The sequence below is a fragment of the Arachis hypogaea genome, chromosome 20 (genome assembly GCF_003086295.3).
Source record: "Arachis hypogaea cultivar Tifrunner chromosome 20, arahy.Tifrunner.gnm2.J5K5, whole genome shotgun sequence".
In the NCBI taxonomy this organism is placed as follows: Eukaryota; Viridiplantae; Streptophyta; class Magnoliopsida; order Fabales; family Fabaceae; genus Arachis; species Arachis hypogaea.
Genome location: NC_092055.1, coordinates 112,475,322 through 112,501,970, shown reverse-complemented (window position 1 = coordinate 112,501,970; position 26,649 = coordinate 112,475,322). Strand labels below are relative to the sequence as shown.

The following is a 26,649-nucleotide window of genomic DNA, read 5'->3' as shown; positions in this document are numbered from 1 at the left end:
GGATGATGGATTCATCCTCTTCCTTTCCAGTATCCAGGACTATGAAATCAGCAGGGATGTAAAGGCCTTCAACCTTTACTAACACGTCCTCTACTTGTCCATAAGCCTATTTTCTTGAATTATCTACCATCTCTAATGAGATTTTAGCAGCTTGCACCCCATAGATTCCCAGTTTCTCTATTACAGAGAGGGGCATGAGGTTTATCCCTGAACCAAGGTCACACAGAGCCTTAAAGATCATGGTGCCTATAGTACAAGGTATTATGAACTTTCCAGGATCCTGTCTCTTCTGAGGCAATGTCAGTTGATCCAGATCACTTAGTTCATTGATGAACAAGGGAGGTTCATCTTCCCAAGTATCAATGCCAAATAATTTGGCATTTAGCTTCATGATTGCACCAAGGAACTTGGCAGCTTGCTCTTCAGTAACATCCACATTCTCTTCAGAAGAGGAACACTCATCAGAGCTCATGAATGGCATAAGGAGGTTCAATGGAATCTCTATGGTCTCTAGATGAGCCTCAGAGTCCTTTGGTTCCTCAGAGGGAAGCTCCTTATTGATCACTGGACGTCCCAGGAGGTCTTCCTCCTTGGGATTCACGTCCTCCTCTCCCTCATTGGGTTCGGCCATTTTGGTTATGTCAATGGCCTTGCACTCTCCTTTTGGATTCTCTTCTGTATTGCTTGGGAGAGTACTAGGAGGGATTTCAGTGATCCTTTTACTCAGCTGGCCCACTTGTGCTTCCAAATTTCTAATGGAAGACCTTGTTTCATTCATGAAACTTACAGTGGCCTTGGACAGATCAGAGACTAAGTTTGCCAAATTAGAGGTATTTTGTTCAGAATTCTCTGTCTGTTTCTGAGTGGATGATGGAAAAGGCTTGCTATTGCTAAACCTGTTTCTTCCACCATTATTAAAGCCTTGTTGAGGCCTTTGATCCTTCCATGAGAGATTTGGATGATTTCTCCATGATAGATTATAGGTGTTTCCATAAGGTTCACCCATGTAATTTACCTCTGCTATTGCAGAGTTTTCAGGATCATGAGCTTCTTCTTCAGAAGATGCCTCTTGAGTACTGTTGGATGCAGCTTGCATTCCATTCAGACTCTGAGAAATCATATTGACTTGCTGAGTCAATATTTTGTTCTAAGCCAATATGGCATTCAGAGTATCAACTTCAAGAACTCCCTTCTTCATAGGCGTCCCATTACTCACAGGATTCCTCTCAGAAGTGTACATAAACTGGTTATTAGCAACCATGTCAATGAGTTCTTGAGCTTCTGCAGGCGTTTTCTTTAGGTGAATGGATCCACCTGCAGAGGTATCCAATGATATCTTAGATAACTCAGACAGACCATCATAGAATATATCCAGGATGGTCCATTCTGAAAGCATGTCAGAAGGACACTTTTTGGTCAACTGTTTGTATCTTTCCCAAGCTTCATAGAGGGATTCACCTTCTTTCTATCTGAAGGTTTAAACATCCACTCTAAGCTTGCTCAGCTTTTGAGGAGGAAAGAACTTGGCTAAGAAAGTCGTGACCAGCTTATCCCAAGAGTTCAGGCTGTCTTTGGGTTGAGAGTCCAACCACACTCTAGCTCTGTCTCTTACAGCAAAAAGGAAAAGCATGAGCCTGTAGACTTCAGGATCTACTCCATTAGTCTTAACAGTATCACATATCTGCAAGAATTCAGTTAAGAACCGAAAAGGATCTTCAGATGGAAGTCCATAAAACTTGCAGTTCTGCTGCATCAGAGAAACTAGCTGAGGTTTCAACTCAAAGTTGTTTGCTCCAATGGCAGGAATGGAGATGCTTCTTCCATGTAAATTGGAATTAGGTGCAGTAAAGTCACCAAGCATTCTCCTTGCATTATTGTTGTTGGGTTCGGCTGCCATCTCCTTTACTTGTTCGAAATTTTCAATAAGGTTGTCTCTGGATTGTTGTAATTTAGCTTCTCTTAGTTTCCTCTTCAGAGTCCTTTCAGGTTCTGGATCAGCTTCAACAAGATTGCCTTTTTCTCTGTCCCTACTCATAAGAAAGAGAAAAGAAAAAGAAAAGAAGAGGAATCCTCTATGTCACAGTAAAGAGGTTCCTTATTGTTAGTAGAAGAAGAAAAGGAATAGGGGTGAAGAAAAATGAAGAATCCAAACACAAGGGTAAGGATAGGAGCAGTGATGTGAGATGAAGAGAAGTGTTAGTCGATGAATAAATAAATAGAATAGGATGAGAGAGGGAGAGGATTTTCGAAAATAGTTTTTGAAAAAGAGTTAGTAATTTTCGAAAAGTAATTTTAAAAAAAATTAAAAATTTTCGAAAATGAAAATAAAAAAATTAAAATAATTAGTTAATTAAAAAGAAATTTTTTTTTGAAAAAGGGGGAGATATTTTCGAAAAAAGAGAGAGAGAGTTAGTTAGGTGGTTTTGAAAAAGATAAGAAACAAATAAAAAGTTAGTTAGTTAGTTGAAACAAATGTTGAAAATCAATTTTGAAAAGATAAGGAGATAAGAAGTTAGAGAAGATATTTTGAAATCAAATTTTTGAAAAAAAAATAATAAGATAGGAAGATATTTTTGAAAAGATATGATTGAAATTAGTTTTGAAAAAGATTTGATTTTTAAAATCACAATTAATGACTTGATTCACAAGAAATCACAAGATATGATTCTAGAACTTAAAGTTTGAATCTTTCTTAACAAGTAAGTAACAAACTTGAAATTTTTGAATCAAAACATTAATTGGTGATGTTATTTTCGAAAATTTGATATAAAAATAAGAAAAATATTTTTGAAAATATTTTTAGAATTTTCGAAAATAACTAAGGAAATTGAAAAAGATTTGATTTTTGAAAAAGATTTTGAAAAAGATAAGATTTTTAAATTGAAATTTTGACTTGATTCATAAAAAAACAACTAGATTTTAAAAATTTTTGAAAAAGTCAATCCAAATTTTCGAATTTGATGAGAGAAAAAGGGAAAGATATTTTTTTGATTTTTTTGAATTTTTAATGATGAGAGAGAGAAACATGAAAAATGATGCAATGCATGAAAGTTATGGATCAAAACAATGAATGCATGCAAGAATGCTATGAATGTCAAGATGAACACCAAGAACACTATGAAGATCATGATGAACATCAAGAACACAATTTTGAAAAATTTTTAATGCAAAGAAAACATGCAAGACACCAAACTTAGAATTCTTTAATGCTTAGGCACTAAGAATTCAAGAATGCATATGAAAAACAAGAAAAGACACAAAACATGCAAATGCAGGATGCACATGCACTTGACACCAAACTTATAACATGACTAAAGACTCAAACAAGAACACAAAAAATATTTTTGTGTTTTATGATTTTCTAATTTTTTTGTATTTTTTCAAAAATTATTTGAAAAACAAAAATAAGGATTTCAAAATCTTTAATATGAATTCCAGGAATCTTGTGCTCTTTAGTCTAAAGCTCCAATCAAAGGGTCAGACATGGCTTAATAGCCATTCAAGTTTTAGAATGGATTTACATCCATTGAGGTGATTAGTTGAAGACCAATCCCAAAGGAGTTTGGGTATGGCTTTTCAGCCAGATAGGATTCAACATGTTACCATGAAACTCTAGAATTCATTCTTGAAAGTTTTGAAGCCATAGAATAATTTATTTTTTTGAAAATATTTTTATTTAAAAAAAAAATTTTTTCCGAAAACAAAGGAGAAAATTTTGAAAGATTTTTGAAAAATTTTTGAAGAGAAAACAAAAAGAAAATTACCTAATCTGAGCAACAGGATGAACCGTCAGTTGTCCAAACTCGAACAATCCCCGGCAACGGCACCAAAAACTTGGTGCGCAGAAATTGTGATTACACTTTAATTATGTAAAATTCATCGCTCTTTCTTTCCCTGGTAATGGCGCCAAAAACATGATGCCAATACCATGGTTCACAACTTCGCACAACTAACCAGCAAGTGCACTGGGTCGTCCAAGTAATACCTTACATGAGTAAGGGTCGAATCCCACGGAGATTGTCGGTATGAAGCAAGCTATGATCACCTTGTAAATCTCAGTCAGGCGGATATCAAATGGTTATGGAGTTTTTGAAAATAATTAATAAAATAGGGATAGAAATACTTATGTAAATCATTGGTGAGAATTTCAGATAAGCGAATAGAGATGCTTTCGTTCCTCTGAACCTCTGCTTTCCTGCTATCTTCATCCAATCAGTCTTACTCCTTTCCATGGCTGGCTTTATGTAATGCATCACCATTGTCAATGGCTACTTTCGGTCTTCTCTCGAAAAAATGATCCAAATGCCCTGTCACGGCACGGCTAATCATCTGGAGGCATCACCCTTGTCAATGGTCGCATCCTATCCTCTCAGTGAAAATGGTCAACGCACCCTGTCACGGCACGGCTATTCATCTGTTGGTTCTCGATCATGCTGGAATAGGATTTACTATCCTTTTGCGTCTGTCACTACGCCTAGAAATCACGAGTTTGAAGCTCGTCACAGTGATTCAGTCATTGAATCCTACTCGGAAAACCACAGACAAAGTTTAGACTTTCTGGATTCTCTTGAATGCCGCCATCATTTTAGCTTACACCACGAAGATTCCGGTTAAGAGATCTAAGAGATACTCATTCAATCTAATGTAGAACGGAAGTGGTTGTCAGGAACGCGTTCATAGGGAATGATGATGATTGTCACGTTCATCACATTCAGGTTGAAGTGCGAATGAATATCTTGGAAGCGAAATAAGATGAATTGAATAGAAAACAGTAGTACTTTGCATTAATCTTTGAGGAACAGCAGAGCTCCACACCTTAATCTATGGAGTGCAGAAACTCTACCGTTGAAAATACATAAGTGATAATGGAGTTCATTGGTCTCGGCCCCAGAGGGGAACCGGAGTAACCAAGACTCTGAATACAATGATAAAAAGTTCTATTTATAATAAACTAGCTACTAGGGTTTACAGAAGTAAGTAATTGATGCATAAATCCACTTCTGGGGACCACTTGGTGTGTGCTGGGGCTGAGCTTGAGTGTTGCACGTGTAGAGGTCCTTCTTGGAGTTGAACGCCAGCTTTTGTGCCAGTTTGGGCGTTGAACTCCACTTTGCAGCTTGTTTCTGGCGCTGAACACCAAAATTGGGTAGAGAGCTGGCGTTGAACGCCAGTTTGCGTCGTCTAAACTTGGACAAAGTATGGACTATTATACATTTCTGGAAAGCCCTGGATGTGTACTTTTCAACGCAATTGGAAGCGCGCCATTTCGAGTTCTGTAGCTCCAGAAAATCCATTTTGAGTGCAGGGAGGTCAGAATCCAACAGCATCAGCAGTCATTCTTCAACCTCTGAATCTGATTTTTGCTCAAGTCCCTCAATTTCAGCCAGAAAATACCTAAAATCACAGAAAAACACACAAACTCATAGTAAAGTCCAGAAATGTGAATTTAACATAAAAACTAATGAAAACATCCCTAAAAGTAACTAGATCCTACTAAAAACATACTAAAAACAATGTCAAAAAGCGTATAAATTATCCGCTCATCAATAAGGTATCTTGGCTTTATATTCCTCAACCTTAGTTGCTGTAGGTTTATTTCCTACAGAAGTGGTTGAAGAAGCCGTTTTAGATGCGTTGTCATCAGCACTTGTGTGTGTCTGATCCCTCACTGGCAATTGAGTGCCAGAGTTAGAAGCTGGAGTGACGTTAGATGCCAGCTCTTCATCTGTTCCTGGCGTCTGAACACCAGAACTGTGCTTCTTTTGGGCGTTCAACGCCAGATCCTTGCTTGTTTCTGGCGTTAACGCCAGTCCTGAGCATGGTCTGGGCGTTCAGCGCCAGCCTTCCACCCAATTTCTGGCGTTTTAGCGCCAGAATTATTTTTCCCTGGGCTCTTACTGTCCTCAGGTGGATTTTGGGTGGTTTGCTCATTTCTTGGCTTCTTGCTGCCTTGAGGTGGGGTATTTAACGTCTTCCCACTTCTTAATTGAACTGCTTGGCATTCTTCTGTTATTTGTTTTGACAGCTGCTGCTTTGTTTGCTTCAATTGTTCTTCCATATTTATATTAGCCATCCTTGTCTCTTGTAGTCTATCCTTGAATTCGGCTAACTGCTTTGTTAGAAAGTCCAATTGCTGATTGAATTCAGCAGCTTGTTTTACAGGACTGAGTTCAGCAGTTACTGTTTTAACCTCTTCTTTCATGGAAGGGTCACTACTTAGGTACAGATGCTGATTTCTGGCAACTGTATCAATGAGCTCTTGAGCTTCTTCAATTGTCTTTCTCATGTGGATAGATCCACCAGCTGAGTAATCTAGAGACATCTGAGCTCTTTCTGCAAGCCCATAATAGAAGATGTCTAACTGAACCCACTCTGAAAACATTTCAGAGGGGCATTTTCGTAGCATCTCTCTGTATCTCTCTCAGGCATTATAAAGAGATTCATTATCTCCTTGTTTAAAGCCTTGGATGTCCAGCCTTAGCTGTGTCATCCGTTTTGGGAGAAAGTATTGATTCAGGAATTTTTCTGTCAGCTGTTTCCATGTCCTTATGCTGGCCTTAGGTTGGTTATTTAACCACCTCTTAGCTTGGTCTTTTACAGCAAATGGGAACAGTAATAATCTATAGACATCCTGATCTACTTCCTTATCATGTACTGTGTCAGCAATCTGTAAAAACTGTGCTAGAAACTCTGTAGGTTCTTCCTGTGGAAGATCGAAATACTGGCAACTTTGCTGCACCATGATAATGAGCTGAGGATTCAACTCAAAGCTACCGACTCCAATGGAGGGTATGCAAATACTACTCCCATATGAAGCAGTAGAGGGGTTAGCATATGACCCCAGAGTCCTCCTGGACTGTTCATTTCCACTTAGATCCATGATGGAGAAAGGGAGATGATGTAAAAAAAATTATTTTTATTTATTTATTTATTTTGAAAATAAAATAAATTAAAATAAAATAAATAAAAATGGGTGAAGATTTTCGAAAAAATGAGGAGAGAGAAAGTGGTTAGGAAGTTTTGAAAAAGATATGATTTTTTTTTGAAAAGGGTTTTAAATTTTGAAATAAAAAATCTGAATTTTAAAATTGATTTTCGAAAATTGCTTTAAAAATAGAGGGAATAGATATTTTTGAATTTAATGAGGAAAGAGAAAAATAATAAAATAACACAAGATCTAAAATTTTTAGATCTAATGCTCCTTGTTTTCGAAAATTTTGGAGGGAAAACACCAAGGAACACCAAACTTAAAAATTTTAAGATCAAGACACAAGGAACACTCAAGAACACTTTGAAGACTCACAAGAACACAAGAACATGAAGAAAGAACACCAAACTTAAAATTTTTAGAAAACCAAAACAAATTTTCGAAAAAAAAAATCAACAAGAAAACACCAAACTTAAAGTTTGGTACAAGATTTATTCAAAGAAAAATTATTTTTGAAAAAGATTTTAAAAATAGGATAGCCAATTACCAAGAACATAAGCACCACGCTCTAGCTAATTGAGCTATAAATTTAAAGTGTTTTAACAAGGTATAAATAATAAAAGACTCTAAACCAAAAAGAAAAATTTTTCCTAATCTAAGCAACAAAATAAACTGTCAGTTGTCCAAACTCGAACAATCCCCGGCAACGGCACCAAAAACTTGGTGCACGAAATTGGAAATCACAATTCTTCACAAATTCGTACAACTAACCAGCAAGTGCACTGGGTCGTCCAAGTAATACCTTACGTGAGTAAGGGTCGATCCCACGGAGATTGTTGGTTTGAAGCAATCTATGGTTATCTTGTAACTCTTAGTCAGGAAAACAATAAAATAATTCACTTATCAAATTCGATTGCAAGGAATAAAAGGGCAGAACACAAATTATACTTGTATGCAATAATGGAGAATATGTTAGAGTTTTGGAGATGCTTTGTCTTCTAAAATTCTGCTTTCCTCTGTTTCTGATTCACGCACGCACGTCCTCCTATGGCAAGCTGTGTGTTGGTGGATCACCGTTGTCAATGGCTACCATCCATCCTTCCAGTGAAAAGGGTCCAGGTGCGCTGTCATCGCACGGCTAATCATCTGCAGGTTCTTGATCGTACCGGAATAGGATTTACTATCCTTTTGCGTCTGTCACTACGCCCAGCACTCGCGAGTTTGAAGCTTGTCACAGTCATTCAATCCTTGAATCCTACTCAGAATACCACAGACAAGGTTTAGACTTTCCGGATTCTCTTGAATGCTGCCATCAATCTAGCTTATACCACGAAGATTCAGATTAAGAGATCCAAGAGATATTCATTCATTCTACGGTGAACGGAAGTGGTTGTCAGGCACGCGTTCGTGGGGGAATGATGATGATTGTCACGTTCATCACATTCATGTTGAAGTGCGAATGGATATCTTAGAGAGGAACACACATGTTTGAATAGAAAATAGAAATACTTGCATTAATTCATCAGGACACAGCAGAGCTCCTCACCCCCAACAATGGAGTTTAGAGACTCAAGCCGTCAAAAGGTACAAAGTTCAGATCTAAAATGTCATGAGAGATCCAAAATAAGTCTCTAAAAGTTGTTTAAATACTAGACTAGTAAACTAGGTTTACAGAAAATGAGTAAACTATGATGGATAGTGAAGAAATCCACTTCTAGGGCCCACTTGGTGTGTGTTGGGGCTGAGACTTAAGCTAATCACGTGCATAGGGCTGTTTTGGGCGTTCAACGCCAGCTTTGGATCCTTTTCTGGCGTTGAACTCCAACTTGCAACTTGTTTCTAGCGCTGGACGCCAGACTGCAACATAGAACTGGTGTTGAACGCCAGTTTACATCGTCTATCCTTGAGCAAAGTATGGACTATTATAAATTGCTGAAAAGCCCTGGATGTCTACTTTCCAACGCAATTAAAAGCGCGCCATTTGGACTCCTATAGCTCCAGAAATTTCATTCCGAGTGCAGAGAGGTCAGAATCCAACAGCATCAGCAGTCCTTTTTCAGCCTGAATCAGATTTTTGCTCAGCTCCCTCAATTTCAGCCAGAAAATACCTGAAATTACAGAAAAACACACAAACTCATAGTAAAGTCCAGAAATATGAATTTTGCCTAGAAACTAATGAAAATAAACTAAAAACTAACTAAAATATACTAAAAACTATATAAAATTAACCCCAAAAAACGTATAAAATATCCGCTCATCAACCTTCAAACTGAGTTTAGGTATAATGCTGGGTGTTTTTTTTATTGAGGATAACTTACCTATAGGTTTGAGGATTTTTGGGGGTTGAGTCTCTATATTAGTTAAAATTTATTTCTTATTTACCATCAATTGTACCAGAGACAATTTTTACATGTTACTTCTATTTCTCATGAATGCTTTGATGCCTATAGTGTCTACTCCAACTTCGATTATCTATTACTTCATCAACGGCCATAAAATGTGAATTCTGATGTTAAAATAGCTGACTTCTAGAAAAAATTACAATATTTTTCCTCCATTAGAGCACAAGCTTCAAATTCATTGTGATTTGTGAATAAAATTTTTGGAACTTTCACGGTTAGAAAGACTTGCTTTTTGTGTTGCAGGCAACCGGTGGGTTCTTGGAGTGGGAAGCACTTGCAATTGTTGAAACTGATGGTTTGTTACATTACCATCATTTTCTCTTTATGAATCTCGCGGATGCCAAATGTGGATAATTTTGTTGTGTTTTGTGTGTTATAGGACGACTGTTCTGCACAGTCAGTGTGCATCCGACACGTTTTAAGGTTGCTTTTCTCCGTGAAATCTCTTCTTTGGAGAAGTAGTTCAGATTGAAGTATATATAACCATCATTAGTGTATTCGTTCAGGAATTCGAGGAGAGTGAAGATCTAGAAAATCATTTCCAGGCTCTTGTGTCATTAGCTAAAGAGGAAATTCAAAAAAAAAAAGGTATTCTTAATTTTAATTGGTTATTTCTAAATGCTAACTTGCGTGGCTTTGAATCTTAAGTGACTTATTCAGTAGGTAGTTGGTATTTAATATTTAAGGTAAAATAGTAGTTGCCTTATTTCTAATAAATGATAGTCCCAAAACGTTTTCATCTTGTATGTTGTTATTTCATGTGGTGGCTGAAATTTTGCTTCAGTTCAAAAAGTCCTAATTGTTATGCTGCTGCTATTGTGGTGTTATTCTACTCCTAACTAATTTAGTTTATTTTATGCTAAGTGCTGCTGTTTGGTTGTTACTATACTTACTGTGACAAGTTGTAGTGATCTTAGACTAATTAATCACTCCCTAATAGATTAAGAGAATTTCTAGCTTAAATTTAAGTTGATTTTGGTCATTGCCTTGCTGTAGTCTATCATCAAAAATAGTAATTGGGTGGATCAATAGTCACACTTGTTGCTTATATCACTCACAATGAATTTATTAGGCCCTTTACAGTTAATTAATCTTGCTTTCTTCACCTTCTTTTGAGTTCTTTGAGTTTCTAATTCTTCCATTATTTATATAAGGAAAAGTATAAGTAGACAATAAAATATTAAACAACGTAAATAATAGATATATTAAATATTTATTTCACTAGTGTACGGATGGTTATTTTAATATTAAAATTTAGATGATTAATTTAGAAATGTAACGTATTTTTATTTGATTGGTGGTTGTTCATATTATTCAAAATAGTCATTGTTCCCTAGCATTCCCCTTTATATAATTTTATAGAATTTTGGAGCTACATGTAGCAAGTCGCTTCCATGTATATACATGATCAGGTCTAAGTATATATATGATGTTATGTAGGATCATCCTTGTCTTCCGCATATTGATACATATGGTTACCCTGATTTTTATTTTCTTATGCATAAACAAATATAGAGCCCTCTTTTTTTATCTTCACTTCCACTTTTACTGCTTAATGTCCCCTCCAATTATATTTTTGTGTGGACAATATAGAATTATAGCCCATCCTAAAGCTCAATCATAATGAGTTCTGTTTTAGATATAGTTTCAAAACAACATTGAGTCTTATGTGTACAAGTTATTAACCAAGAAAAATAAATTGAAGTCAACCTATAGAAATTCATACTATATATATAAAGCTCAGCCTTAGTAGAAGTGGGTAGCGGCACTGGGTAGACGACTATTTAGACGAGACGAAAGAAATACCTAATTTACCGATGTAGATAGCTGACTGAGTAAACGCTTCTACCCGGACTTTTCATTTTTATAGATTTATATATAGAGACCCGAGGAAATTTTTATAAGATTCATTGCTCGGGCAGTCGTTACACCATTCGTGCAGGTCGTTACTTATGTAAGAAATGAAATCATGTTTTTAGTCAAATTAGTCACTTTGACTAAGAATCGCACTAATCCGCGACCAACAAGTTTTCCGAAACCAAACTCAATAGAATTGTATATATAAAATTTAATAATTATCAAGTTGATAATTACTATCCACATATTATTCATCAAATTTAATAATTAAATAAAATTTATATATATATATATATATATATATATATATATATATATATATATTAAGAAAAAGAAATTATTCTTGAATGTGCCCTACAACTTAAAAGACTTTAAAAATTTTAGTTCCATAAAAGTCTATACTTATCCTTAAAAAAATCAATATTGGCTCTATACTTTGCACATGTACATTTCGTGTTTATAAGAAACATAGGTGGATGGGGTATATAATGTTTATCTTAAATTAGCAACTAGTTGAAACCAAATACCAATTATGAGTTTATTTGGTATATAAACTCGTTCACACACACTTGTTCATATAATTAGATTTTTGAAATATCACCTCAATAAAACTCACTTGTTCACCTAAGAATACAATTACTAAGTGTGTGTTTGGATTACAGTTTGTAAACGGAAGTTTGCATAAAATTAATTTTGCAAACTTGATTTTGATGAAAAGTAAATTTGTATTGAAGTGATTTATGTTCAACTATCTTTATATCAAAATGGATTATAGTAAAATAAATATTATTTGGATTATACTATTCAAAATCACTTTTAGATGAAAATTACTAAAATAGATATCAACTTAAATAATTTTTTTATATTATCCAGTTATTTTAATTTAGATATTTGAATAATCTTATTAATTAATTTTATAATAAAATTAATATTTATTTATTAAAATAAAAATAACATATAAAAATTAGCAAAATATATTTTATATTAAAAATAAGAAATATAAATTATATATAAGAGTATTTAATCAAATATGTTATATTTTTTAAATTTTAAATATTAACGTAAAAATGTTAATTTAGTATTTTTTTACATCATATTTTTGTTTTAATACTCTCAATAATCTTATTCTTAATATTATTTTGAAATTCAACGTTTATGATTTTATTAATACCTATGATTAATTTTTTATTTAATTTATCTTTTTTTAATGGGATCATAATTTATATTATAAAAAATTACAATAAAAAATTGTATATACCAGAATTATAATTATAAAAAAGAATACTAAAAATAATAAAATTAAATATTTATCTTGGTAGAGATAAAAACAAATCTATAAGTTTTTGATGATGTATTTTATATAGTATATTTTTAGTTCTTTTAGTACTCTTTTTTTAGTACCTATAGTTTTTTTACTATTATTATTATTTATGGTTAATTTTTTTTTTAATTTACTTTACTTAATGGGATCAATAAATCATATTATGAAAAGATAATAATAAATATAATATACAAAAATCACAATTATAAGAGTTTATAATGTAAAATAAAAATTTAACAAAAAATAAAAATAATAAATAATAGAAAAAGAGAGCTCATATAGAGAGAAATAATAAGAATTCCATAAATAATACAATAACATGTCTAAAGAATAAAATTGATAAAGAAAAAATAGATATTTAGTGTAAATGGCTAAAAGCCCGTTAATGAAACGCAGAAGTTAGAAATTGTTGCTTCTGCTAAACGTGGTTTTGACTACAAAATCACTTCTGCGTTTGCCAAATCAAAAGTTAGCCAAACAAAAAATTGAAACTTTCAATAAGTTTAAACGTGCTTTTTCTCTTCAAACGGATTTGCCAAATACACCCTAAGTCCATTTGGTTAACGGTTTCCACTTCTTAATAGTGTGTTTATAGTCCTTTTAATATAATTATTTATGTGTTTCTTTCTATTAAGTTAAACTTTTAAAAGAGTAATTTTATGGCAATTGCATTAGATTAATACTTGCATTATTTCAATGGAGAAAATGCCAGCATGCAATGCAAGAGAACCTTGGGAGTAAATGTTTAAATTTGTCTCTAATAATTTTTTAATTAAATTAAATTAGTTTTCAAATAATTTTGTTAATTAAATTTGTCTTTTAAAGAATTTAAATTAAGTATAACAGATGATATATTATACTATTCTCTTTTTCTTTATTGAGTTAGCCCGCAAATAAGGGTTGAAAATATAATGAAAATTCTGTTCTTTATATCTTATGATTGTTTAGTTATTTTTTTTAATTATTATTTAATTTTAACTTATACTCCTTTTTTATCATTTTTTTAAGGAAGCATTTCTTTATCTTTTCATTTTTTGGACTTGGGATCAGCAATTCTTTCTACTAGTAATTTTTTAGAAAGCATAAAATTAAGCCATGAGTAAGCAACCTCCCCAATATCTTTCGTGTGCTACATGTTATCCAGGATGCAAGAAACTTTGTTAATGTTTCCGTTTTGAGTTATTTTGTCACTCCTTATATAGTTTTACTTGTAATAAATTGTCGAATTTAACTCTTATATTACTCTCCTATCTCATAAATATGATAAACTGTTATTGGTTCTTCTAACACAGCCCATTTTTCATCACCAATTTTTTTTTTTAGTTTTATGTTTTTTATTTATTGTTTATTCATTTATTTGTGCTATTTCATTAAATTAGACATTGATAAGAGCTGGATTACAAATTAAAGCCACGACGTAGTGCAGATTATAGAGATGGTCTGAATAGATTCCTTGACTTCGCATTTTTCAATACATCATCCGATGGGATGATACATTATCCATGTCCTTTGTGTGGGTTCTGATTTTTTCAAACTAAAGAGGATGCGTATGATCATCTTCTGATGAAACCCTTTCCCCCTAACTATACCTTTTTGTTACACCACAGTGAGAGGATCGTAGACGAGAGCTCCAGTAGTAGAGAAGAACTAGAACCCATTGGAAATTCAGGAGATCAAATGCATGACATGGTCCACGACGCATTCAACTTGCTGGGACTGTAAAGTGATGATGAAGACTCGATGGATGAGCATGTCGGAGACATTGCGGAGGGGTTGCTGTACTTATCTAATGAACCTAGCCGCAAGGCTCGTGCCTTTCATGACTTGCTTGAGGATGGCAAGCCGAAATTGTATCTGGGATGCTCAAGATTCTCGAAGCTGTCTTTCTTGGTGAGGCTGTACCATATAAAGTGCATATGCGGAGTGAGCAACAAGGCTTTTGGTTTGATTCTAGAGCTATTGGGGGATACCTTTGAGCATGGAAGGATTCCAAAGACCTTACACGATGCCAAGAGAATCATAAGGAGGCTCGGTATTGAGTACAAGAAGATACATGCATGTCCAAATGACTGCATGCTATACTAGGGCTCCGATCAATACCTATTTAAATGCAAACAGTGTGGAGCATCCAGGTGGAAGCAAAAGACCCGGAAGAATTCTTTAGTAAGGATCAACATCGTTGTCAAGAAGAATGGGAAGCCTCTGCTGGCGAAGATTCTCCATTACTTTCCTCTGATTTCACGGTTGCAGCGATTATTCATGTCCAGCAAGACATCCATGGACATGTTGTGGCATAAGAGAGGAACCAATTCTGACAGTTCATTGAGGCATCCCAGGGACGGCGAGGCCTAGAAAACCTTTGATAAGAGATATACTGACTTTTCTGGTGATCCGCACAGTGTTCACTTAGCCTTGGCCAGTGATGGCTTCGATCCTTATGGAAACCTGATTTCAAAGTACTCAATATGGCCGGTGATTCTTATTTCGTATAACCTACCCCCTGGATTTGCGTAAAACAAACTAACTATATTATTTCCATGATTAATCCCGGTCCTAAAATGCTTGGCAATGACATAGATGTCTACTTACAGCCCCAGCTGATTGATGAGTTGAAAGTAGTTGTGGGCCGGTGTTGATACGTACGACACAAGTGAGAAGAAAAACCTCAAGATGCATGCTGCATTGCTGTGGACTATCAGCGATTTTTCGGACTTGGGCAATTTATCTGGCTCGAATACATACAGTGGGAGAGCTTGTTCCACATGCAATTTGGATACCGAGACTAAGCGACTCACCTTCAATCATAAATAATGTTTCATGGGTCATCGTCGCTTCTTGAATCATGATCACAGATATAGATAGAGAATAGATCCCACCTATCAAATTGACTGACAGGGATATCTTGAGAAAGTTGGAGAATTTGCACGTCTTACTTGGCAAGGTGCAAGCGGTTAGCGGTAAAAGAAGGCGTGGACAACAGACCGTGGTGCAAGATGAGTCTCATTGGAAAAAGAAGAGTATATGCTTTGATCTCCCATACTGGGAGACCAACATATTACGTCAAAACCTTGACGTCATGCACATAGATAAGAATGTGTGCGACAACATTGTTTTCACCATGTTGAACGAGAGTGGTAAATCCAAAGACCACCTAAAAGCTAGAAAAGATCTCCAATTGATGGGAATCAGGCATGACATGTGGCCACTTGAAGGTGGAAAGTATCCCTATGCAGTCTTTACCATGTCCAATCCACAGAAGGATGTCTTTCTGAAGACCATCAAGAATATGGTCTTTCTAGACGGGTACTCAAACAACATCTCTTGCTGTGTTGATTTAAAACAGCGTAAGTTATTGGGCTTGAAGAGTCATGACTGCCACATTCTAATGGAATATCTATTGCCAATTGCGTCAATACATGTATTGTCCACCCCTGTGTCTGCCGTCTTGGCAGAGTTATCAACCTTTTTCCAACAAATATGCAGTAAATCCATAGATCCTCAGCAACTTTCTCTCCTTCAAAATCGTGTGGTCCATACTCTGTACCACATGAAGATGATATTTCCACCTTCCTTCTTCACAGTCATGGTTCATCTAACGGTGCATCTAGTCGAAGAGGTATGCCTTGGTGGCCCAATACATTACCGGTGGATGTACCCAATTGAGAGGTAAAAATCTAAATACGCCTTCTCAACCTGTTTTATTATGATAGCCTGAACCTAGTTGTTTACTTATTATATTCTCGAAGGTACCTATGTCGTCTCAAGCACTACGTGCGTAATAGGGCACAACCGGAAGGCTCAATTGCAGAGGGCTACTTATTTGAGGAGATTTTTACATTCTTTTCAAGGTACCTAGATAATGTCGAGACAAGGATCAACAAACCAACGCGCATTGATGATCGGCCGACCGAAGCGCTGCCGAGCGAAATTGCCAGCATATTTCCAGAGGTTGGAAAGGCGGTTGGGGCTACTTCATTTTTTACTCTAACAACAAGCGAAAACCTTCAAGCACATCGTCATGTACTGGTCAATTGCATTGCTGTAGAGACATTCTTAGAGTAAGTATGGAGTGTGAGTTCTATGAGTATGAAGTGAGCCAATATGGTATTGAGAGTACTGACCTGCAATCAACTTTTTGTGTGCACAGTGACTTCAGAGCATTTAAAAAGAGAAAGCTGCAAAATAAAATAAGGTCTCAGTCTCACATAGATAGTGTTGTGCACAGAGGATTTCCCAACTGGTTCAGGCATGAGATAATCTTTTATATCTCAGGATTCCTACTACCCTTTGATGCTATTTTGCGTCTAATTGTTCCATGCCAGGTTCCCTTTGGAAGCACCAGTCATTCGAACGAGTTGGAGTGGCTTGCCTATGGTCCCATTGCTCAGGCTAGACGCTTCACGACTTACAACGTAAATGGATTTAAATTTAGAACCATGTCGAGGGAGGAAAGGATGAAAACACAAAATAGCGAGATTTACGTCACTTCAGATACTAGAAGTTATGCAAGCAAACGGGATAGCAATGTTGTTGTTGGCGGTATCTCATATTACGTGAGATTAGTAGATATCATTGAGCTAAATTACAGTGATCAGTTCACGTTAGTTTTGTTCAAGTGTCTTTGGGCAAACACCACGTCGAGTAAAGGCATACGACAAGACGTATTGGGCCATACCTGTGTCAACTTTGCCACTTTAATTCACACCGGTGATCGAGAAGACGACGAGCCATACATCTTAGCATTTGAGGTGCGTCTTGTGTTCTACGTGGATGATGAGGTTGACAACGGATGGAGTGTCGTAGTCCATGTGATGCCAAGAGATTTGTTTGACATGGTGAAGATTATGAACATTGTGAGGTCGACCTTCATCCCCAACCTTGTATGATTAGCTAGCTTGAATTTGATGTCGAAGGCTTGCAGTTGACATGAGATGGTGATTTAGAAGAATCCACTAATGACGGCGTTGAAGATCGTGATGAGGCCGCCGATTCGTAAATACATTTCTTCGTCATGCATTTAGTTCATATTTATAGGAGATTCTGCATAAATATTAATTGGCACAATGAGTGAAACTACTAGAAATCAGTATTCTTCGGACGAATTTTAAGACAAAATTGAGATAAATTTTGAACAAATTAGAGACAATTTTTATTTCGAACAAAATAAAGACGAATTTTTTTTGTCCAAAAAACCCTTGTTGCAAATTTACTTTTTGTCTGAAATTTTGTCCGAAATTTTTTTCAAACGATTTTGTGACAAATTTCGAATACACTAAATTTCTAACTCTTATGATGTATTTTAGACAAATTAGCCAACATAAAGGTAATGTATTTCAAACAAATTTCAAACGTAAAAATATTTTATTTTAGACAAATTTTAAACAAAAAATATGCTTCATTTTAGACAAATTTCTAACGAATTTAGTCAAATATAACAGATTTTTTTCGAACAAATTTTAGACAAATCAAATATTTTTTATCGATTAAATTTTAGACAAATCTAATTTAATATAATTTACGTATTTGAAACAAATCTCATACAGAACAAAAAATAATTTTCGCACAAATTTTCTACAAATTTTCTATAATATTTCAAACAATTCTCATACAAAATAATTTGTTATTTAATATATAAATATTTTAGAAAATAAATTGTATACGATCTGCTTTCTGTATTAAGACCATTTTAATAAATAAATTTTTCATATTACATCATTGAAATTATAAATACAATAAAATCATGAAAAAGTTAATTACAATAAAAAACTTAAAAAATATTTTTGTCCATAAATATAATCAAACTAAAATTAAAAAAATAATTAAACTAAAATAAAGAAAGAAAGCCTTTAAAAAGGTCACAAATCATGAATAAATTAAAATGTACTAACCAATTCACCTAAAAATTCCTTAATCTAAATCAGAAAAAAATATATACTCCAAATATCAATCACTCATGTTATCAACCTCATCATCATTAAAGCCTGTCTCAAGCTCATCTTCCGCAGGAACAGATAATGTTGAAGGAAGTGGGAGATTCAACTTTTTTATATAAAGCATGAAATGTCTTTTCAGTAGAACCAATTCTTTTCTGTTGAACTTTTAGTTGACATCCTTAATTTTTTAACTTGTGCTCAGTATCATTCAACTTAACCTTTTGGCCTTCGTTGATCATTTCTTGCTCCTTTGTCCCTTTTTTTTCCACATGTGAAATTCTTACTCAATATTTAGATCGTCTTTGAATGTGTTTAAGCAATTTTTAGAACTCAACTTTAAAGAAGAGATCTAAACTAAAAGAACCTAAACCAAAAATAAATTTTTTTCTTTACCACAACTTCGTTTCAAATAGTATAATTATCTAGTAAATAATGTTAAATCATGCATATATATTTATAAATATATACATGGTTTAACATTATTGATTACTTCAGCTAAATTTGGCAATGAAATTATAGTAAATGATGAATATACTAAAAAATAAAAATATATAATAAATAGAGTTAAGTAAGAAAAGACAAAAGAGACAAAGGCATATATAACTAAGAGGATTAAATCAGAATCAAAACTTGGTCATGTCACATTTATGTTTTTTTAGTTAATTTGTTATAATCAAAAGTTCAATTATAACTCGGCCAATGAATTTGGGATGGTCAAGTTCATATATAGATAAAAGATCACACCAAGCGAAACTACAATTTAAAATGAAATCTTTTATTGTTTCAAAACTTCTATTGACTACATGGAAACTAAGCATTCAGAGAATATAATGCTAGCTATTAACAAAAATTAATAATCTTTGAATTTAGATTCCATAGATAATACTAATTTATACACACATACATTCATGTATATATAAGTCTTATTGTGCACATATCTTTAGAAGATAGGAAACGTGATCCACTTTAAAAATCTGTAAGATAACAAATGATAAGTATATATGCCTGGTTTAACATTGTTGACTACTTCAACATAATTTGACAACAAAATTATAATAAAAGATGAATAATTGAATATACTAAAATTATATGGTAATTAGAGTTAATTAAGAAAAGAATATTTCCTGTTGCTATGATCCTGATCCACACCACACCACAATATACATCTACTCCATGCATTTGAATTACAACTATTTCACAGCAAGCTTATTAATGTGAAGCGCATCATTGAACTCATGATTCAAGCATGGTGTTCACTGTTAAACAAACAGAATTCTGACATCATTGATAAAATTCACAATTCTAATTTAAATTGTGGCTGCGTTACTACTGTAAATATATTGTTACAATTATAATCATTTTAATTGTGGGTTTTTCTATTTTTGTGATATGCATTGTGATTGTTATGGGTTTTTCTTTTTCACTAGTGCAACTTAAAAAGCGGTTTCATGTTGTTCACTATTTTCCTGGGTTATGGCTTAATGCGGCTAATGTTACCATCCCCCCCCCAACAATTATTCAACCACTAACATTCAGACTATATATATATAATTCTAAATTTAATTAATCCAATTTGACCTTGTTAAACTTTCATACATATAAAAAATATTAGAATGAACAAATATTGGCTAAAATTGCGATGAATATTAAAATGAAGACAATGAAATGTTACTGCAAAAAGTGTAAAGACAAACAAGAAAAAGACTTTAAATGGTGAAAGATCTAAAAGAATGTATATACGAATGAAAATAATGACTAAGATGGTGACAGAAAAGGAGAAACAAGAATGAAATAAAAGACATCCAATAGATGCAAAACAGAAGAGAGTATCACTCATATCCAAAGAGTTAAGAACAAACCCTAACTTTTTTAATAGGACTCTAATTTTATCCTTAGAAAGACCAAAGGACCATTGATAAAACTCCAAGTCATAGTCTGATAACGAGAACCATCATTAACAAAGAAACAAACAAGAATCACATCACTACTCACAAAAAATTGGGACTTGATAGAGGTCGCACAAAGACTCAAAGTGGCAAGGGTTGGAGGCGGGTGGCGGTGCGAGGTCCGAGACCGGAGGAGGCGACCACATGCAGGAGGCAGAACAGTGTGAGCGGGTGAGAGCTATTACCTGTGAACGCAAACCACGAGGGTGGTGGTCGCCTGAGTTGCGAGGTCAGAGGTTGGCTGGAGTGCGACCCGGAAGATCAGCGACGCCGCGGCGGCCACAAGGCAGAGCACGTGAGCGAGTTAGGGCTCTATAATCTGTGAGCGGAAAGAACGAGGGAGGGTAGAGGTCGCTTGAGTTGCAAGGGCGGAGGTTGGCTGGAGTGCGACTCGAAAGATCGATGGTGGCCACAGGTAGGAGAGCAGTGTGAGTGAGTGAAGGCTCTCTGTAAACCGTAAGGAGGCAGAGCAGTTTTCGAGAAAGAGATAAAAATTGAAACCAAAAGGGCGGGTTTGAATAAAATTTGGCTTTTTGGTGCAGAGTAAAGAGGTGGTTTTGAAACAATTACATATGTTAAAATTTTAAAATTAAATTATATCTAAATTTTACCAAGAAATTAAAAAAAAAATTATATCATTAGTATTTAAAAGATAAGTTTTGGAACATTGGTACCTAATAAAAGGCAAATATTTAATAAAATTAAATTTAAATTTAATTTTAAACTATTTGAATTTTAAGTTGTATTTTTAAATCTTTGTTATATAATAATTTTAAAAAATATATTTAGTAAAATTAAATTTAATATTAATGCTAGCTAAAGATATTTATGATACATTTAAAAAAATATTTATAATTGTGCATAAACATTTTATTTGGTGATGCATGTCAATAGATTTCAATTAAGATCATAAGTAATTTTTTTTCTAAATTCTTGAAGGTGTTTATATAGTTCCTACCTGCGTGACACAATCATTAATCAATAGATAAATTCATATACAAAGCTACACTTTATATATATATATTTACTGTAGGGATTAGGGTGAATTCTTCTTTTAAGCTATGGTATTTGGATTAATTTGTTAGAGGTCTCTTGAAGAAACTCTATATAAGTAAGTTCTTTTTTTAGTAACTATCATTGTGTGTATTAATGTTCATTTTTTTCTTTTATTAAAATCAGTTTGTTAAAAATCAATTTTTATAGTTTAATTTGGTTTTAAACCAAATAAAACTAGTATCTAATTTTACTGCAATAATATTAAAACTAAGCGTTTTATCAATTGTTATATGAAAAAGTAGTTTAGTTCAGTTTCTAAAATATTTAGGATGTGTTTGGTTTAGCATTAGAAACACAAGAAACCCATTCAATCTTATTGAATACTAAAATTTTTTGTTTGGCAATTTTTTTTCTCTAAACACAAATATGATTCTGGATTTTAACTCCCATTCATCAGAAGCAATAAATTATAACTTTTGCGTTTAGCGTTTGCGTTCAATTGTTAAATTGAAAAATTAATTAAAATTTTTATTTTTTCTATCAATTTTGTCATTTAACGTCATTTGTAACAAGAGATATTAGAAACAATCATCAGAGTTCTTGAATATTTTTTATGGTTATGTTTTACAAACAAATAATTTTTTAATATCATTGTAGTATTCTTTGTTAAGTTTTGATTTTTTATCAATTTTTTATTTATTTTGTTGTTCATAGTATGGATTTTTTTTTAGAATTTTTTTATGTTCACTAATGTATATATTTTTATTTTTAATAGAATTTTTATTGTTATTTATTCATATAAATTTTTTAATCATTTTTATTAATACATATTTTTTATAGAACTTTATTATTTTTTTATTTGACTTTGTTTCATTTTTACCATGCATTTTTAAAATTAGTATATACTTTATTTATTATTGTTATTTTTTCATAATATAAATTATTGATCTTGGAACCTTGACTCGCATGATCTCTTCCACTAATGGATCTTCACCTCTAAGAGGGTTTTCCTTCCAATCTGTTCGACTGCTTTGCCTTTGGAGGTCGATGATGAGAGGATAATTTATACGCTTTTTGGCATTGTTTTTACATAGTTTTCAGCATAATTTACTTAGTTTTTAGTATATTTTTATTAGTTTCTAAATAAAAATCATATTTCTGGACTTTACTATGAGTTTGTGTATTTTTCTGTGATTTCAGGTATTTTCTGGCTGAAACTGAGGGACCTGAGCAAAAATCAGATTCAGAGGTTGAAGAAGGACTGCAGATGCTGATAGATTCTGACCTCCCTACACTCAAAGTGGGTTTTCTGGAGCTACAGAACTCCAAATGGCGTGCTCTTAATTGCGTTGGAAAGTAGACATCCAGGGCTTTCCAGAAATATATAATAATCCATACTTTGATTAAGGATAAATGACGTAAACTGGCGTTGAACGCCAGTTCCATGCTGCATTCTGGAGTCAAACGCCAGAAACAGGTTGCAAAGTGGAGTTAAACGCCAGAAACAGGTTACAAACTGGCGTTCAACTCCAAGAAAGACCTCTACACATGTAAAGCTCAATGCTCAGCCCAAGCACATACCAAGTGGGCCCTAGAAGTGAATTTCTGCATCATTTACTCATTTCTGTAAACCCTAGTAACTAGTTTAGTATAAATAAGACTTTTTACTATCTTTGTAAGGGATCCTTGATTAGTTTTTATGCTATCTTAGACTTTCATGGGGGCTGGCCATTCGGCCATGCCTGGACCATTATCACTTATGTATTTTCAAACGGTAGAGTTTCTACACACCATAGATTAAGGTGTGGAGCTCTACTGTTCCTCATGAATTAATACAAAGTACTACTATTTTTATATTCAATTCAAGCTTATTCCTTCTCTAAGATATCCATTCGTACCCAAGAACATGATGAATGTGATGATTATGTGACGCTCATCATCATTCTCACCTATGAACGCGTGCCTGACAAACACTTCCGTTCTACATGCAAACAAGCTAGAATGAGTATCTCTTAGATATCTAATACAGAGGACCGAGTCCGAGATATTAGAATCTTCGTGGTATAAGTTAGAACCCATGAATGGCCATTCTTGAGATCCGGAAAGTTTAAACCTTGTCTGTGGTATTCCGAGTAGGATCTGGGAAGGGGTGGCTGTGACGAGCTTCAAACTCGCGAGTGCTGGGCGTAGTGACAGACGCAAAAGGATAGTAAATCCTATTCCAGTATGATCGAGAACCGACAGATGATTAGCCATGCAGTGACAGCGCATTGGACCATTTTCACAGAGAGGATGGGATGTAGCCATTGACAACGGTGATGTCCTACATAAAGCTTGCCATGGAAAGGAGTAGGAATGATTGGATGAAGACAGCATGAAAGCAGAGGTTCAGAGGAATGAAAGCATCTCTATATGCTTATCTGAAATTCTCACCAATGAATTACATAAGTATCTCTATCCTAAGCTATGTTTTATTTATCTTTTAATTATTAAAACTCTATATCCATTTGAATCCGCCTGACTGAGATTTACAAGGTGACCATAGCTTGCTTCAAGCCGACAATCTCCGTGGGATCGACACTTACTCACGTAAGGTTTATTACTTGGACGACCCAGTGCACTTGTTGGTCAGTTGTGCGAAGTTGTGACAAAGAATTAAGATTATGAACGTGCGTATAAAGTTTTCAGCGCCGTTACCAAGGAATGGAACCGTCACGGTTTCTGCGCACCAAGTTTTTGGCACCGTTGCCGGCGATTGTTCAAGTTTGGACAACTGATGGTTCATCTTGTTGCTCAGATTAGGTAATTTTCTTCTTGTTTCAACTTTTATTTGGTTTTCAAAAACTTTTTCAAAAATTTTTCTTTGTTTTTGTTTTTCTTAAAATAAATTTTCGAAAAATAAAAAATTTAATAAAATGATAAAACCAAAAATATTTTGTGATTCTTGTTTAAGTCTATAGTCAAGTTTTAAGTTTGATGTCAATTGCATCTTTTTAATTTTCTAAAAAAAAAATTATTTTCGAAAATTTCATGCATTGCATTCTTCATGATCTTCAAGTCGTTCTTGGCCAGTCTTCTTGTTTGATCTTCATATTTTCTTATTTTGTGTCTTTCCTTGTTTTTCATATGCATTCTTGAAACATTAATGCCTAAAGAATAAAATTTTTTAAGTTTGGTGTCTTGCATGTTTTCCTTTCTTGAAAACTTTTCAAAAATAAGTTATTGGTGTTCATCTTGACATTCAAAGTGTTCTTGGTGTTCATCTTGACATTCATAGTGTTCTTGCATGCATCACATGTTTTGATCCAAAATTTTCATGCATGGAGTCTTTTTGATGTTTTTCTCTTTCATCATTAAAAATTCAAAAAAAAAAAATATCTTTCCCTTATTCTATCATAAAATTTCGAAAATTTGGGTTGACTTTTTCAAAACTTTTTAAAATTTAGTTGTTTTTTATGAGTCAAATCAAATTTTCAATTTAAAAATTCTATCTTTTTCAAAAATCAAATCTTTTTCATTTTTTTTTATAAATTTCGAAACTTTCAAAATTATTTTCAAAATCTTTTTCTTATTTTTATTTCATATTTTCGAAATTAATGCTAACAATTAATGTGATTGATTCAAAATTTTTAAGTTTGTTACTTGCCTAATAAGAAAGGTTCAATCTTTAAACTCTAGAATCATATCTTTTTGTTTCTTGTTAGTCAAGTAATCAACTTTAATTTTCAAAATCAAATCTTTTTAAATTTCTTTTTCAAATCTTTTTCAAATTAAGTTTCAATCGTATCTTTTTCAAAATTAATTTCAAAATCTTTTCTAACTTCCTATCTTTTCAAAATTTAATTTTCAAATCTTTTTCAAACCAATCCTATCTTTTTGTTTCAATCATATCTTTTTCAAAACTACCTAATTAATTCTCTTTCTAATTTTCGAAAATCCCTTCCTTCTTTTTTTTTAAAAAAAATTCCTTTTTAATTAATTAATTGTTTTAAAAATTTAATTTAATTTGATTTCAATTTTAATTTTCAAAATTTAACTTTAAATTTTAATTTTAATGTAATTAATTTTCGAAATTCCCTCTCTCTCATCTCCTTCTAATTATTTATTTATTTATTTATTTACTAACACTTCTCTTCATCTCAAAATTCGAACCCTCTCTTCCTCTTGGTGTTCGAATTTCTCTTCTTCTATTCCTATCTTCTTCCACTCACATAAAGGAATCTCTATACTGTGACATAGAGGATTCTATATTTTCTTTTCTGTTTTCTTCTTTTTCATATGAGCAGGAACAAGGATAACAACATTCTTGTTGAAGCTGATCCTGAACCTGAAAGGACTCTGAAGAGGAAGCTAAGGGAAGCTAAAGCACAACTCTCTGGAGAAAATCTGACAGAAATTTTCGAAAAAGAAGACAACATGGCCGAAAATAATAACAATGCAAGGAAGATGCTTGGTGACTTTACTGCACCTAATTTCAATTTACATGGAAGAAGCATCTCGATCCCTGCCATTGGAGCAAACAACTTTGAGCTTAAACCTCAATTAGTTTCTCTGATGCAACAGAACTACAAGTTTCATGGACTTCCATCCGAAGATCCTTTTCAGTTCTTAACTAAATTCTTGCAGATCTGTGATACTGTTAAGACCAATGGGGTTAATCCCGAGGTCTACAGGCTTATGCTTTTTCCGTTTGCTGTAAGGGACAGAGCTAGAATATGGTTGGACTCTCAACCTAAGGATTGCCTGAACTCTTGGGATAAGCTGGTCACGGCTTTCTTAGCCAAGTTCTTTCCTCCTCAAAAGCTTAGTAAGCTTAGAGTGGATGTTCAAACCTTCAAACAGAAAGAAGATGAATCCCTCTATAAAGCTTGGGAGAGATACAAGGAACTGACCAAAAAGTGTCCTTCTGACATGCTTTCAGAATGGACCATCCTGGATATATTCTATGATGGTCTGTCTGAGCTATCAAAGATGTCACTGGACTATTCTGCAGGTGGATCCATTCACCTAAAAAAAACGCCTGCAGAAGCTCAAGAACTCATTGATATGGTTGCAAATAACCAATTCATGTACACTTCTGAAAGGAATCCTGTGAATAATGGGACGCCCATGAGGAAGGGAGTTCTTGAAATTGATACTCTGAATGCCATATTGGCTCAGAATAAAATATTGACTCAGCAAGTCAATATGATCTCTCAGAGTCTGAATGGATTGAAGGAATCATCCAACAGTACTAAAGAGGCATCTTCTGAAAAAGAAGCTTATG

The 26,649-nt window shown here is 33.8% G+C and overlaps 2 non-coding genes across 2 annotated transcripts; one reads left to right on the top strand and one right to left on the bottom strand.

Moving 5' to 3' along the window:
- Window positions 1-1,390: 1,390 nt before the first annotated feature.
- On the top strand, window positions 1,391-1,498 carry LOC112787707 (small nucleolar RNA R71). The gene has a single exon (XR_003195104.1). It is a non-coding gene; the product is annotated as a small nucleolar RNA R71 (small nucleolar RNA).
- Window positions 1,499-26,192: 24,694 nt separating this feature from the next.
- Window positions 26,193-26,300, bottom strand: LOC112786944 (small nucleolar RNA R71). The gene has a single exon (XR_003194386.1). It is a non-coding gene; the product is annotated as a small nucleolar RNA R71 (small nucleolar RNA).
- Window positions 26,301-26,649: the final 349 nt, after the last annotated feature.